General features: G+C 26.7%; 1 long non-coding RNA gene across 1 annotated transcript; it reads right to left on the bottom strand.

Moving 5' to 3' along the window:
• Nucleotides 1-12080: 12080 nt before the first annotated feature.
• LOC148787236 (uncharacterized) lies at nucleotides 12081-17768 on the bottom strand. Its single transcript, XR_016066993.1, has 4 exons — nucleotides 14318-17768; nucleotides 14150-14232; nucleotides 13754-13821; nucleotides 12081-13658 (listed from the first exon to the last, which is right to left on the bottom strand). It is a non-coding gene; the product is annotated as an uncharacterized LOC148787236 (long non-coding RNA).
• Between the last annotated feature and the right edge of the window lie 51 nt (nucleotides 17769-17819).

The following is a 17819-nucleotide window of genomic DNA, read 5'->3' as shown; positions in this document are numbered from 1 at the left end:
AGTGTTTGATAAATTTAGTATATAATGTCTATTTTAAAGTTGATAAATTTGATTTGTATTGTTGGTGTTTGGTTAAAATTCTTATATATTTTGACATAATCATTAGATTTAAAATTCTATCATTATTTTAAATTAAATCATTTTGTATGTTTTAGGTCACCATGAAAGTATCACATATTATTAAAATATAAGGTTAAAATGGAGTTCGCAAATGTTAGATTATATCATTGATAGATTTAATCATATTTTTAGACACCAGCATATAGTTATTTTTTCTATTGAATTCAAAAACTAAAACTTTTGTTTAGCCAATCAAAATAACGTACTATAAGTACCTTTTTATAATTTATTAATATTTTTTAGTAGTGTAACCATACCATTATTTATGTGGATTGAGTATACTACCATTGCTAGTGCTATTTATTAAGGTTCCATCTTGTATGATAATTAATTTTTGATTGTCATAATATTAAATAGTTAAAATATTCTCTGATATATTTATTATTTAATTTTAGCTCTTACACATATTACAAGATTAATTGATATTGAAAAATTAAATCATAAAAAGTTTCTTTCACGCGTAAAGATTTAGTGCTTTTATTTATTTATTTAAGCTTATTTAATTAATATTACATGTGTATTAAAATATATCTTTTATGTAAAGATGGCCATTTAATAAAAAGAAATGAACAAATTATCGCTATGACAGAACACAACTAAAGGGAATAAAATAAGGTGTACATATAATTTGTTTATATATGAAAGAAAATAATAATACAAAAAAATGATATCTGACATATGTGACATATGAAATTATGAGTGCATCAGAAATATAAAGAATGACGTAACATATATGTAACCATTGTTTAATATTATTTGTATCATATTATAAGTGGACTTTTAATTGGATTTTGCAAAATCGTTTGAAGTTATTTATGATTGACATGGATTGAAAACTTTGAATAATGATGATTAGAAATATGTTATTTTAAATGATACTGTAAAGTTAATTTATTAAATTTTTTGAGTGATTGTATAATTATACAAATTTAATTTATCTATACGGATTGAGTATAACTGACGTTTGATTGTATGATTAGAATATCCTCTGTTTTTTTATTAGCTATTTGTAAGACTAATAATAATTGGTTTAAAATAAAATATAAAGTTAGAAATGGATTTTGCACACTAAATTAAACATCACATAATTTATATAAATTGATAGATGTAAAAGTTTTAACTCCATCGTCATATTTCAAAAATGTGTTTATGCAATCATTCTCATTTTATTTATTTCAAACTAAAAATTTATTTAGGCAATAATAATGACACACTCTAAGTTCTGTAGAACTATTTTCATTTTGAGATTATTTTTTTCCCCTTAAAAAGTATATATTGGATATATTTTGTTAATTAGTTATTTATTAAGTTTGAGAGGATTAAAATAATTATTGTAAAAGAGTTGTAACTTATCATAGCTATATTTATTTAGAATTTTCTATCTTTTTATGCTTAATTCCATTGTACAGTTACTTAATTTATTTATCTTCTTTTTTAGTTAGATAAATAGAAAGAATAAAAAATTCAATTGTTTGAATTAAATCTTTCATATATATGTAATGAGGTCAATTAGCAAAAATAAAGTCTAAATTAAATGGACTGTTACATATTTTTGGATACTTTTTTGGAGTGTTTGTGGAGATTGAAAGAAAAAAAATAAAAATAAATAAATATGTTTTGAAATTGGTGTTTGTTTGAATTTGTTTTTTAAGCTAACTTGAAATAGATTAAGATATATGTTGTATGTTTAGTTTTTCTTGGTGGAACAAAATTCATTGTTAATTTGTCAAACTCTTTATACATATCTATTTATAGGTGCATTGAAATATATATAATTATGTGTAGTAAATAATAATTATATGTTTCATAAATTATTAATTATTTATAATTAATCTCATCACTTCTACTATAATTAATTATAAATTAAAACATCACTACAACTTTTAATAACATAATTATATATTTAATAAATAAATACTTATTATTTTTTATTTTATCACTAATTATTGAAATAAATAAATGTGTCAAACAAAAAAATACGTTTAAACACTCGGAAAAGGTTCTATTTTGTAAAATTTGTGATAAAATTTGAATTATTTAGCATATTATTTCTATTTTTGTGAGAATATATGCTTATTGAGATACATAATTTAGTATGTGATGTCTAATTTGATGTTGATAAACTTGATTTGTATGTTTTGTCACAATAAAATTTATAATGGAGTTTGTACCTTAAATTAAATATTTTGGTTAAATTATATAATTGATAGATTTCATCATATTTGAAAAATATATTTGTATGATTATTCTCATTTTACTCTTAAATAATAATATACATTTATTTGTTTTATTTAATTCAAATAAAAACTTTATTTAGGCAATTAAAATGACGTTCTATAGAACTTTTTCGTAAGTGATTAATATTTTTGAGTAGTATAAACATATCAAATTCATTTTTTCATAATATTAAGTAGTTAAAATATCTTTTGATATATTTATTATTTAATTAGTTCTTACTCTTATTACAAGATTAATTGATATTAACAAAAATTAAGTAATAAAAAATTTACTCTATATTTAAATTTTCTTTCATGTGCAAACAATTAATTATTCAAATTAAAATTTTCATACTTGTTGCTATGATTGAAGACAACTAAAGAGAATAAAAATGAGGCGTACAAATAATTTGTTGATATATTAAAGAAAATAATAACACAAAAAGGAATGACATCAGACTATTGTTTAGTTATTTGTATCGAATTATAATTGCACCAAAAACAAAAAAGAATGACATCTAACATATATGACAATCGTTTCATCTTATTTGTATCCTATTATGAGTGAATCTTTTATTGATTGTGCAAATGCAAAATAAATTAAAAACATAGAAGTATATTTTTTACTGATATAGGTTGAAAATTTTAAACAATGATCATTTTTTAATTATCATATGTTTTTTAAACAATATTATGATATTTGTATAATTTATTAATATTTTTGAGTAATACGAATTGGGTATAATTGAATTTTGATTGAAAGGTTAAAATATACTTTGTTCTTTTTTTCTTCTGAAATTGGATCTGTTCTGTTTGTAGATTAATGATAATTAGTTTAAAATAAAATGTAGGGTTAAAAATGAATTTTGCACCCTAAATTAAATGTCTAAAAAAATTTAACTCCATCATTATATTTAAAAATGTATTTTCACGATCATTGTCATTGTATTTACTTCAAACTAAAAACTTGAACTCTTTTTATTTTAAAATTATTTTATTTCCTTTCATTTAATTGAAAAATATGTATTGCATATGTGATTTTAACTAGTTATTTATTAAAGGGATGAGTTGTAATTTATCGTAGTTATATTTAATTAAAAAGATTTATTTTTTATGCACTTTTTAATTGTACAGTTATTTAGTTTATTTATCTTCTCTTTTAGTTACATAAATAAAAATAATAAAAAGTTCAATTGTTTGAATTAAAGACGTCAATTAGTGAAAATAAAGTCTAGTGAATGGAATGTTAGATATGTTTAGATTTATTTTTTGAGTGTTTTATTTTGTGTGGTGGAGAGATAAACAGGTATGTCTCAAAATTGGTGCATATCTAGATTTATTTTTGAAGGTGACCTAAAATAGATGTATTTTATATTTTTTTAAATAATAATTACATATTTCATAAATCATATTATTCATAATTAATCATATCACTTCTACTACAATTAACTATTAACATCAGTGCCCCTTTTAACTATTTCATAAATAATTGAGAAAAATATTATTTTAGTCTGCTAAGTATGCTTAATTTTAATTTTAGTTAGATAATTATGTCCATTTTATTTAGATTCAGTAACTTATGAAATTGCTTACTTTTAGTCCTCTGACAAATTTTCGGAGAATTTTACCCCTATGCAATTTTAGTCCTTTAACATAGGGGTAAATTGTCCGAAAATTTGCCAAAGGACTAAAAATAAGCAATTTCTTAAGTTACTGTACCTAAACAAAAATGGACATAATTATCGAATTAAAATTAAAATTAGGCATACTTAGCAGACTAAAATAATACTTTTTCCTAAATAATTAATTATTTCTTTATGTGTCTGGTCACTACTTATTGAAATAAATGAACATGCCAACAAAAGAAGTTCTAGACACTCAAAAAAAGATTTTATTTTGTAAAAATTATAAAATTAGTGATATTGTTCATAAAGTTTCATGATAAAATTTGAACTATTTTGCCTACTACTTGTATTATTTGTGAATATATATGCTTTAAATTCATTTTAAATTAAATGATTTCATGTGTTTTACGTCACCCTGGTATCATATATTAATAAAATGCAAGATTAAAATAAAACTTGCGTCTTAAATTAAATATGCAAGATTAAAATAGAATTCACGCTTTAAATTAAATATCTTGATAAATTGATAGATTTATTCCTATTTGAAAGATATATTTGTACGACCATTCTCATTTCACTATTAGAGAATAGCGTATATTTATCTATTTTATCAAATTCAAAACACTTTTAGAAAATCAAAATGATATATTATAGAACGTTTTTCATAATTTATTAACGTTTTTGAGTAGTATAACCATGCCAAATTAAAATATCCACATAAATCAAGTATGCTATTGCTACTAGTACTTTTGATTTATAATTAATTATAGTAGAAGTGATGAGATTAATTATAAATAATTTATGAAAATTATTATTTACTGTACATAATTATATATATTTCAATGCAGATTATAAATAGATATGTGTATAAAGAGGATATAATTTGACAAATTAACAGTGAATTTTGTTCTACCAAGAAAAACTAAACATACAACATATATTTTAATCTATTTTAAGTTAGCTTAAAAAATAAATCCAAACAAACACAAATTTCAAAATATATTTATTTATTTTTATTTTTTTTCTTTCAATCTCCACAAACACTCCAAAAAAGAATCCAAAAATATGTAACAGTCCATTTAATTTAGACTTTATTTTTCCTAATTGACCTTATTACATATATATGAAAGATTTAATTCAAACAATTAAATTTTTTATTCTTTCTATTTATCTAACTAAAAAAGAAAATAAATAAATTAAGTAGCTGTATTTAGAAAATTCTAAATAAATATAGCTATGATAAGTTACAACTCTTTTACAATAATTATTTTGATCCTCTCAAATTTAAAAAATAACTAGTTAACAAAATATACCCAATATATACTATTTAAGGGGAAAAAATAATCTCAAAATAATAATTCTACAAAACTTAGAGTGTGTTATTATTATTGCCTAAATAAAATTTTTAGTTTGAAATAAATAAAATGAGAATGATCGCAAAAACACATTTTTGAAATATGATGATGGAGTTAAAATTTTTACATCTATCAATTTATATAAATTATGTAAGATGTTTAAATTAAGGTGCAAAATCCATTTCTAACTTTAAATTTTATTTTAAACCAATTATTATTAGTTTTACAAATAGCTAATAAAAAACAGAGGATATTTTAATCATACAATCAAACGTCAGTTATACTCAATCCGTATAGATAAATTAAATTGGTATAATTATACAATCACTCAAAAATTTAATAAATTAACTTTATAGTATCGTTTCAATAACATATTTCTAATCATCATTATTCAAAGTTTTCAATCCATATCTATCATAAATAACTTCAAACTATTTTGCAAAATCCAATTAAAGGTCCACTTATAATATAATACAAATAAACAATTGTCACATATGTCAGATGTCATTTTTTTGTATTATTAATTTTTTTCATATATAAACAAATTATATGTACACTTTATTTTATTCCCTTTAGTTGTCGTCTGTCATAGCGATAATTTGTTCATTTATTTTTATTAAAATGGTCATCTTTACATAAAAGATATATTTTAATACACATGTAATATTAATTAAATAAGCTTAAATAAATAAACAAAGCACTAAACCTTTATGCATGAAAGAAAGTTAAGTCAATTTTTTATGATTTAATTTTTCGATATCAATTAATATTGTGATAAGTGTAAGAGCTAAAATTAAATAATAAATATATTAGAGGACATTTTAACCATTTAATATTATGACAATAAAAAATTAATTATCATACAAGATGGGACCTTAATAAATAGCACTAGCAACGATAGTATATTCGATCCACATAAATAATAGTATGGTTATACTACTAAAAAATATTAATAAGTTATAAAAAGGTACTTATAGTACGTCATTTTGATTGGCTAAACAAAATTTGTAGTTTTTGAATTCAATAGAAAAAATAACTATATGTTATTGTCTAAAAATATGATTAAATCTATCAATGATATAATCTAACTAAAATATTTAATTTAATTAGCGAACTCTATTTTAACCCTGTATTTTAGTAATATGTGATACTTTCATAGTGACCTAAAAAATACAAAATGATTTAACTTACAATAATTATAGAATTTTAATCAAACACTATCCGTACAAATCAAATTTATCAACTTTAAAATAGACATTATATACTGAATTTATCGAACACTAACAGCACATACCCATAAATAATAGAAACAATATGCTATATAGTTCAAATTTTATCAAGAAACTTTATGCACGATATTCTCTCACTAATTTTATAATTTTTACAAAATAGAACTTTTTTAAGTGATTAGAACTTATTATTTTGTCATGTTCATTTACTTCATTAATTAGTGACAAATACATAAAGAAATTATTATTTATTATTATGTTACTAAAATTGATAGTGATGTTTTAATTAATAATTAATTATAGTGGAAGTGATGTGATTAATTATAAATAATATAATTTATAAAATATATAATTATTATTTCAAAAAAAATAAAATTTAAAATTAATACACATGTAATATTAATTAAATAAGCTTAAATAAATAAACAAAGCACTAAACCTTTATGCATGAAAGAAAGTTAAGTCAATTTTTTATGATTTAATTTTTCGATATCAATTAATCTTGTAATAAGTGTAAGAGCTAAAATTAAATAATAAATATATTAGAGGACATTTTAACCATTTAATATTATGACAATAAAAAATTAATTATCATACAAGATGGAACCTTAATAAATAGCACTAGCAACGATAGTATATTCGATCCACATAAATAATAGTATGGTTATACTACTAAAAAATATTAATAAGTTATAAAAAGGTACTTATAGTACGTCATTTTGATTGGCTAAACAAAATTTGTAGTTTTTGAATTCAATAGAAAAAATAACTATATGCTATTGTCTAAAAATATGATTAAATCTATCAATGATATAATCTAACTAAAATATTTAATTTAATTAGTGAACTCCATTTTAACCCTGTATTTTAGTAATATGTGATACTTTCATAGTGACCTAAAAAATACAAAATGATTTAACTTACAATAATTATAGAATTTTAATCAAACACTATCCGTACAAATCAAATTTATCAACTTTAAAATAGACATTATATACTGAATTTATCGAACACTAACAGCACATACCCATAAATAATAGAAACAATATGCTATATAGTTCAAATTTTATCAAGAAACTTTATGCGCGATATTCTCTCACTAATTTTATAATTTTTACAAAATAGAACTTTTTTAAGTGATTAGAACTTATTATTTTGTCATGTTCATTTACTTCATTAATTAGTGACAAATACATAAAGAAATTATTATTTATTATTATGTTACTAAAATTGATAGTGATGTTTTAATTAATAATTAATTATAGTGGAAGTGATGTGATTAATTATAAATAATATGATTTATAAAATATATAATAATTATTTCAAAAAAATAAAATTTAAAATTTATTTACAACACATAATTATATATATTTTGATCCACCAATAAATATAAATACATATAAAGGGGTATAATTCGACAAATCAACAGAGAATCTTATCAATGATGTAATCTAACTAAAATATTTAATTTAATTTGCAAACTCCATTTTAACCCTGTATTTTAGTAATATGTGATATTTTCATGATGACCTAAAACATACAAAATGATTTAATTTAAAATAATTATAGAATTTTAACCAAACACTAATCGTGCAATCAAATTTATCAACTTTAAAATAGACATTATATACTAAATTTATCGAACACTAAAAGTACATACCCATAAATAATAGAAACAATATGCTAAATAGTTCAAATTTTATCAGGAAACTTATATTCTCTCACTAATTTTATAATTTTTATAAAATAGAACTTTTTCAAGTGATTAGAACTTATTATTTTGGCATGTTCATTTCCTTCATTAATTAGTGACAAAATACATAAAGAAATAATTATTTATTATTATGTTACTAAAATTGGTAGTGATGTTTTAATTAATAACTAATTATAGTGGAAGTGATGTGATTAATTATAAATAATATGATTTATAAAACATATAATTATTATTTCAAAAAAATAAAATTTAATAACTTATTTACAACACATAATTATATATATTTCGATCCACCAATAAATATAAATACATATAAAGGGGATATAATTCAACGAATCAACAGAGAATCTTATCAATAATATAATCTAACTAAAATATTTAATTTAATTTGCAAACTCCATTTTAACCCTGTATTTTATTAATATGTGATACCTTCATGGTGACCTAAAACATACAAAATGATTTAACTTAAAATAATTATAGAATTTTAACTAAATACTAACCGTATAAATAAAATTTATCAACTTTAAAATAAATATTATACACTAAATTTATCAAACACTTACAGTACATACACCATAAATAATAGAAGCAATATGCTAAATAGTTCAAATTTTATCAGGAAACTTTATGCACGATATTCTCTCACTAATTTTATAATCTTTACAAACTAGAACTTTTTCAAGTGATTAGAACTTATTATTTTGGCATGTTCATTTATTTCATTAATTAGTGACAAAATTATGTTACTAAAATTGTAGTGATAAATAAATCAATCATAAATTAATTAATAATTTCTATTTAATTAAATAAAAGAGAAGATAAATAAATCAAAAAACTGTTAAATTGTTCATAAAAAACAAAAATTTTAAATAAATATAGCTACAGTAAGTTATAACCCAATAAAATGATTATTCTAATGTCCTTATGCTAAATAAATAACCAAATAACAAAACGTACCCAATATATTTTAATTAAATGAAAGGAAGCAAATAGTCTCAAAATGAAAGGAGTCCTACAATACTGATAGGACATCACTATTATTGCCTAAATAAAGTTCTTAATTTAAAATAAATAAAGTGAAAATGACCATAAAAATACATTTTCCAAATATGATGATGGAGTTAAATTTTTTAAATCTATCAATTATATAAATTAAGCAAGACATTTAATTTATGATTGATTAGTCTTTCAGCTATTCAACAAAAACATATCCAATTTCGAAAGAAAGATAAAAAGAGGATATTTTAACCACACAATCGAAAGTCAATTATATACTCAATCCGTGTAGATAAATTAAATTATAATTATACTATTACTCAAAATATTAATAAGCTATACAAACTTCGTGCTATCGTTTATAGAACATATGAACATTAACAAAATGATGGATCTTCAAAGTTTTTCCATATCAGTCATAAATAACTTCAAAAATTCAATGAAAAATCCGTACATATACAAATAAGATTAAATAATTGTCACACGTCGGATGTCAGTCTTTTTGTTTCTAATGCACTAATAGTAATACAAATAAGTTGAAACAATTGTCATATGTATCAGATGTCATTCTTTTTTGTATTATTATTTTCTTTCATATATCAGCAAATTATTTGTACGTCTTATTTTATTCCATCTTGTTGTCTACAATCATAAAAACAAGTATTAATCAATTTGTTCATTTATTTATATGCAAAATGACAGCTTTTTTGTAGAAAAATATATTTTATGCACATGTAATTAATTAAATAAGCTTAGACAATTAAATAAAAGCACTATAACTTTGCACGTGAAAGAAAATTTAAATATTTAGTGAATATTTTATTATTTAATTTTTTAATATCAGTTAATCTTGTAATAAGAATAAGACTGATTAAATAATAAAAATATCAAAAGATATTTTAACCACTGACAATCAAAAGTTAATTACAATTCAGAATGGAACCTTAATAAAGAGCATTAACAACAATAGCATACTTGATTGAGATTTGGCTTAAAGTACGCCACCAAGACCTAAATAAAGTTATTGATTTTGTATTTAATAAAACAGACAAATATATGCTACTCTCTAAAAGTAAAATGAGAATAATCATACTTTCAAACATGATTAAATCTATCAATTATATAATTTAGCCAAGATATTTAATTTAAGGAGCGAACTCCGTTTTAATCCTACATTTTATTAAAATACGATGTTTTCATGGTAACCTAAAACATATGAAATTGTCTAACTTAAATTAAATTTAACTTATATCAAAATACATATAAGAATTTTAACCAAGCACTAACCATACAATGCAAGTTTATCCATGTTAAAATAGACATTACATACTAAATTATGTATCTTGATAAGCACATATACTCACAAATAATAGAAATAATAAACTAAATAGTTCAAATTTTACGGGAAAAATTAAATGGAAAAAAAAGGCAAAAAGGCTTAAATATGATAAAATATACAATCATAACTAAAATTAACAACAACAAAACAATATTTAAGATTTTGTGATAGAATAAAAAACTAATGGTAACCTTGAGCCCAAGTATGATTGATGCAATAGTTTAAGATTTATTGACTCTTTAATTTCAATAACTATAAGTTAATTGTTGACAACAGACCACCACCACTAGTGATGAGGTCATGCTTTTTGTTAAACAAATCAAATCAAGTCCAAAAGAGTATTTTTAATCTTTGGATAATCGAAGCATATACCTTAAGCACCATGAGGGTTGCTTCCAAAGTACCAATCTAAGGTCCCTCCATTGACGGCGCCTTTAAAACATTTGGTTTAAACAAAAATGAACCTAAATTGTTATGCAGAAAGGAAAGGCTACCAAGTAACATAGAAATGACAGCAACGCAACAAACCCAAATATGACTGCCATTTGTCTATTATTTCTTATCAAGCAAAAAAAGTCACCTCTGGACCTTACGTTTTTCTTTTTATATCTATTCTGGACCCTGATCCAATTTAACCATCTTAACAACTATGCAAGTCAAACGTTCCTCTTAAAAAAATGACTTTAACGTTTTTTTATTGGTAAATAGTTATTCACTTTTGTTCCCCATTTTGAGAGCAACCAACACATCGAGAAAATAAAGTATATAATCTAATCAAAATGAGCTGCATTGTAATCATAACAATCATTGAGGAATTACTACTCAAGATAAGTCAAGATAAGTATAAAAAATAACCAAAATCTTGCCACAAATAAAAAATGCTAACCTTGAATCCACCATTTGGTGCCAATACATTTCCATGAAAAGCTTCAATTCCTGTTTGGTTACATTTAAATCACTGATCTGCACCAATAAAAAGAAGGGGTTGACCCCCTTCACACAAGTTTCTACAATATGCCTTTAAAACTAACGCATAGCATTAAGCAAAATCCATAACATATCGTACTAGAACAACAAAGTATATGCAAATGGAAACAAATAAAATATAACCAAACCTTCCGTCAGCCAAATAAACCAAATATTGCATTCACAGCATATGCTAATATGTTTTTTTAATTTCATGATGGTGATAGAGGGTTCTAGTGGTGATGGTGATGTTGATAGTGAGGTGCTCTTCAAGTATTGGTCAGACAATGGAGGATACATTCCAGAGAACTAGACATCAACTTGGTTTAAGTTTGAGTTGCTTACTTCAGATACAAAATGTTATAGCATAAAACAGAACTCTGAATAAAAATACAATATCATGCCAAAAAAGAAATACTCACTATGAGACAAAGTTAATCTAAGTGGAGTATATGCAACAATATATAGCACATCTCCACAAATTGAGTTTTGTAACAAAAATCAACAATGACCCCCCCCCCCCCCCCCAAAAAAAAAAAAACAATTATTGCTATTTCCTTGAATCTCACCCAAATCCCTAATGCGTATAATGATTTCCAAATATAAAGATCTCCTAAACACTTAAATCACACACCAATTTCCTCTATAATTTGCTTTCTTTTCCATAAAAAAGACATGATTTTGAACGTGTAAACATAAAAAATCAATCTTTCCTTCCTACTTTATTTCTATGATATCAAGCAAGGAGAAGTACCACACAACTATTTCCTTTAGGTTGAACTAAAGGAGTCCACAGAATAAGTATCATTCCTCGCCTTGAAAAGCAACTACTCTTCCCCTTTCATCTTCCCCTTATTGATCTAAAGCTAGAAGTCCGCATAATTAAAGTGAAGACAAAAAGCGACTCTCCTGGAATACTAGTGGACGAGAGATCAAGCGGTATGCGAGAGACAGAGAGAGAGAGATAAGTAAGCGAGAACATACTTTGTCAGCTTTAATGTTGCATCTTCTCTCTTCATTTTTCTCTTTAGATTTCAAATCATCAGATGGATTAGGCTGTCATCAGATGGATTAGGTTGGTCTTAGCAACTGCAACTCAACAACATAGTCCTATTATTGTACAAACAGCATGATGCTTACAAAGATGTACTAGAATTTGCTGCAAAAAGAGAAATGAGAAGTATACAAGATCCAAAGACTAATTTTTATGCCCATCCTCACACGCCAAGCACAAAGAGGTCATGTATTTATAACATGACACCCGAACAACTTACCACAAAAGATCGCAACACATGAAATGTATGGTATGAGCTAGTAACTGTCTCCGCATCTCGTACAAGAATCTTCTTCTTCTTCAGTTCCTTGACTACAATAAGTCAACAAAAGGTGCCGTTAAATTAATCATATCCTTCAGTGGTTTAAGCTTTAAAAGACAAGTCCTTGATTGCTCAACACTCAAAAGAGTTAATATTCAAAAAGTATGCCCAAGAAAACAACAATTTAGGACACACAATGCAAAACAGCGGCAGGACTAAGCATTGCATTGCATGGTATTGTCCAACAACCACATACCTAGAATTTCTTACGGACTCTTGACTAAGCATACCTGCTTGTTTCTATTTTCTAATGATCAATGGAAAATTTTATAAAATGTTAATCCAAATAACTCAAAGGAGCCGAGAGATACTTATCCTCCCGTCAAATCATCATTTTCTAGCATCTTATACGTCTAAATCCAACAACAATGGGAAAAGTTTTTGTAGTTTCTGTTTATCCGCATGATTTATCCCCCCAAACAGACCATCACTAGTGCTACAAGTATTACATGATTTTGACAACATAAAGTTCGTGCTACGCTAACTCCTCTTCTAGTGTACTAATAGGAGGTGGTGTTCCTCAATCTAAAAAAGCAATAGAATCAAATTGTTGGGCATCCCTATTTTACATTCCCAGGTTTTACACTGCAACTCTCTTTTCGTCCTCAGAAATGCCACCCTCCATGTCAATTCTGTATTAGTGGCAGCACAAATGATGCAACAAATACTGGTTATCTCTTGTGCACTCTAAGATGATTACAAAGATGTCCTAGAATGGGCTGCAAAAAGAGAAATGACAAGCACACAAGATAGATCAGAAGACTAATTTTTATGCCCATCCTCACACACCAAGCACAACACCCAAACAACTTACCACGAAAAGTCTGCTATTAACTGCCTCCGCATGTCGTACAAGAATCTTCGTGATCTTCAGTTCGTGCACTACAACAAGACAATAAAAGGTGCCATTAAGAGGAACTAATCGTATTTTTTGGTTATTCTTTGGTGGTTTAAAGCTTTAAAAGACACTTGACTACTCAACAGTCAAAATAGTTATAATATTGAAAAAGTATGGCCAAGGAAAGAGCAATTTTAGGATTCACAATGAAAAACAGCGACAATTTACTTTTTCTGAACAACTGACAATATTTAACTTGACAAGCATTTACAAGTGGTAGTAACTTCATAACTAACCCAACCAAATGTAAAAGAAAATTAGATTTAATTGGGCCAAAAATGCTTTTTCATCCAAAACCAAGTGTGAACATACCTATTATCGGAGAAGCATCAGATATTGATAGCTTTCCAAAGTCAAGCGGCGGCGACTTTAATGGAATCTCGTGAATTTCCAACCTATACTCAAAAGTATCCAACATTTTAAATCTTCAATCTTTATAAGAAGACACTGAAATCGAAAACAAAAAACATTGGTACTTACAAAAGCCATTGATGGCAAACTGAAAGCTTTTCATTTAACCCTGAAAATAACTGGGCGTGTCCATGCTCAGCGCACCCAACGACCTCTCGGCCATGAAGGTGATTTGAATCAATTTTCAAGGTTCAGTTTATGAGTTACAGAAGCCAATGCAGACGACAGAGGTCATGAACTCTCCATGCTGTCAATTGAAAGATTTTCACATATGCACTCTTAGAAATAGCACAATCGGTTTTCACATATCATTCTTTAACATATGATATAAGCACATTTCTCCGTTGATAAAGACGACCACAATAGTTTCAACATTTTTACAATTACTCTTTCTGCAGAGAGCGAATTTAAGCAGTTAGGATTAACTCCACCCTCAGCGTTTTGGATGAGAAAAATATTGATAACCTGACACCCATATGGACAAGAAGAAGAGTAAAGTAGTATGTGATACCTAAAGACTTCTCTTGATCCCATTAGTGAAATAATTATTAGTAACACAAATAAAGAGGCACATGATAGACAACATTAAGTATAAGACATGCTATCTCTGAACTTTAGACTAAATTCCACCAAGCACAATAACACAAGAGCTGAATTTGCCGCCTATAACTTACTTTACGCTCCTTCCCATGAAATTGGGGTAACTTAACATCGACAATCCATGCAATAAGATCCTTCCCAATCACTTGAAAAAGTGCATGCGTAGGAGCACTAAAATATATCTTATCAGATTCCACACACAAAAACCATTCTTGACCTCAAGCATGTCTTGATCCAAACACAAGAATTATCCAAGTAGCAATTCTCAAATTTCATTTCATGTCACTCAAGTATATCCCCTACACTAGTATGACTTAATAGTTTAAGAAGAGATAGCAATATTGAGAACAAGCACTTGTAGCACAACATTCAACACGCAGGTATCCCATTGACTTCATCAAAACCAAATGAAACAAGTCTCAACACTCTCACAAGGGTTCTCACAACGATGTCATTGTAATCACTCATAACATAAGGTGTTGAAGAATTCGGGTTTCACTCAAGTCAATACATAGAATGCCATTACCATAGGCTTGCTTGTGAATCAAATCTCCACCACGAACGAAATGCAAATTAATGCATGAATCAAAGGGTCTTTCGATGGGTTGTAATGGGGCTTAGGACAAGGTGTGGCAAAAGATAGGTCGAACTTTGGCTTATGAATTCAAAGGCACGATGCCAACCTAGTTGCTTATCCTTCCAGCGCATTTTCGTTCGACTTAATTCAAGTGCTTTGAACAGTCAAAACTCGCGAAATTCTTATGTTTATTGCATCTCCTGCATCTTTTCCTCCTTTTCTTTTTCCCCCTTCTTTTTTCCTCCGTTTCACCATTCTTCTTCTCCTTTTTTTTTTTCTTTTCCTCCATCTTTTTTGTAATCTTTTCTTTTTTTTCCTCTGTTTCATCATTTTGCTTCTCTTTTTTTCCCATTTTCTCCTTTTTTTTCTTTTCCTTCTTTTTTTCCCTCTCTATTCATTACTTTTCTTCTCTTTTGTTTTTTTTCAATTTTCACTTTCCATTTTTTTTCCTTTCCCTTAGGGCTAACGATGTATCCGTGTATGCAGCTTGAATACATTAACTCACTTCCATGTCAACTTAAAAGCAACCAAGCCAACACCATGCCCTTGAATGAGTTCAATATCACTTTAGGAAATAACCAAAAAGGGGACAGTCAAGCTTATAACGTGGTTTAACCAAGAAAAGAAAAGCAAAGGCTCAAAATGAGTTTTTCTATGGGTGAATTCAAGGTAGGCTCTGTTCAAGTCAATGGGTTTTTCCTAAGTGCCCTTATCACTTTCATACACCAATCTAACAAGAATGTGGTCTCAAAATGTATTACACAAGCAAGTTCTAGAATGGACAGACTTAAGTTTGACGCCCTCAATCAAAATAAATATAGATGCACTATTGAAATGGAAGTGCTTTGGCCCAAAAGCTCACACAAAGGGTTTTTGTGTTGATTCTTGAACATTGTTAATTTGATGCAGTCAATGGAACATAGTTAACACAATTTTCTTTTTTTTTTTGGGTTTTTTTAATATGCCACAAGCGTCCGTTTCTCTTACTTATCTCGACTTAAACCAAAATTCCTATTAATCTAAGGGATATCACAAGATGACAATCTGAAAATACAGCAACTACCACAAGATAATTCACATATTTTTCTCAAGACACACTAACTTCATTAACAAGTTGGTGTTCAATAAAACTTTTCAGCCACCAAACAAAAAATTTCACATCCCACACATCCACATTCCACACATTAATAAGAATTTCAACTTTCAGATTTCCAGCAACACAACCAATTTCGCAAGAATCGTGCTACAATGACTATCCAACCACGTTCCCAAAAACCAATCACAACCACAAAGAACAACATACCTCTCCCCACAACAAGCACATGCATGATGCATTGTCTTCAATCTATGCACAGAAACCCACTCAAACAATGGAACGAAAAGTAAAAAGGGAAGAGAACATGTCCCTGAAAATTGGGATGGTGCCAAGAACGGGGGTTGTATGGTCTGAGCTAGTAACTGTCTCCACATCTCGTACCACAACGCAGCACATCAAATGTATGGTCTGAGCTATTAACTGTCTCCACATCTCGTACAAGAATCTTCTTGGTGTTCAGTTCCTTGACTACAACATGACAATAAAAGGGACCGTTATGAGAAATTACTCATATCCTTTGGTGGTCTAAAGCTTTAAAAGACAAATCCTTGACTGCTCAACACTACACTCAAAATAGTTATAATATAGAAAAACTATGGCCAAGAACACATCATTTTAGGATTCACAATGCAAGACAGTAGTAATTTACTTTGACTGACCATTGCATTGCATGGTACTGTCCAACACCTGCATAACTAGAATCTCTAATGGACTCTTTGGCACACAATTATTGCAGGTAATACTGTTCAGCCTTCCACCCTCTCCCTTGTGCTTGCAATTGGCAAGATCTCACAAGAGAAAGCCCACAAAATAGAAGTAGTAATGCAATATATACTTTTATTTCATTGTAATTACTGCACAAGAAAATTAATTTGATGTACTAATTATTATTTTTCCTATCTCCATTTCAAAGTTTCGAACATGAAAGAAATTGAGGTTGGTCTTAAAATGGATTGGACACTACATCCATGCATAAACAGATGCCAAGAAACATAATGGATTCATCTCCACCAGGTTTCTATATAATCAAGTGAAAGAGTGCATACTAGTGTATAATGCTAACAATAATATAATCTATCAAATTAGCAAAGCTAATTCAAAACAAAACTCACATGCACTCTAACTTCCCACGATTAACAAAACACCCATCATGGTTTATAGCCGAGTTTCTAAAATTCAGCAAATGGCCAGCGAAGGCTTGGTCATATAACAGATGGTGATGCATCTCATAATATTATAGACATCAACATGCTTTCCAAATATCAAAGGTGAAAATTAGACTCCAAACAAATCAACCT

Source organism: Sesamum indicum, linkage group LG8 (genome assembly GCF_026168435.1).
Source record: "Sesamum indicum cultivar Baizhima isolate 11 linkage group LG8, ASM2616843v1, whole genome shotgun sequence".
NCBI classification, from domain to species: domain Eukaryota; kingdom Viridiplantae; phylum Streptophyta; class Magnoliopsida; order Lamiales; family Pedaliaceae; genus Sesamum; species Sesamum indicum.
This window is presented reverse-complemented; position numbering and strand designations above follow the sequence as displayed.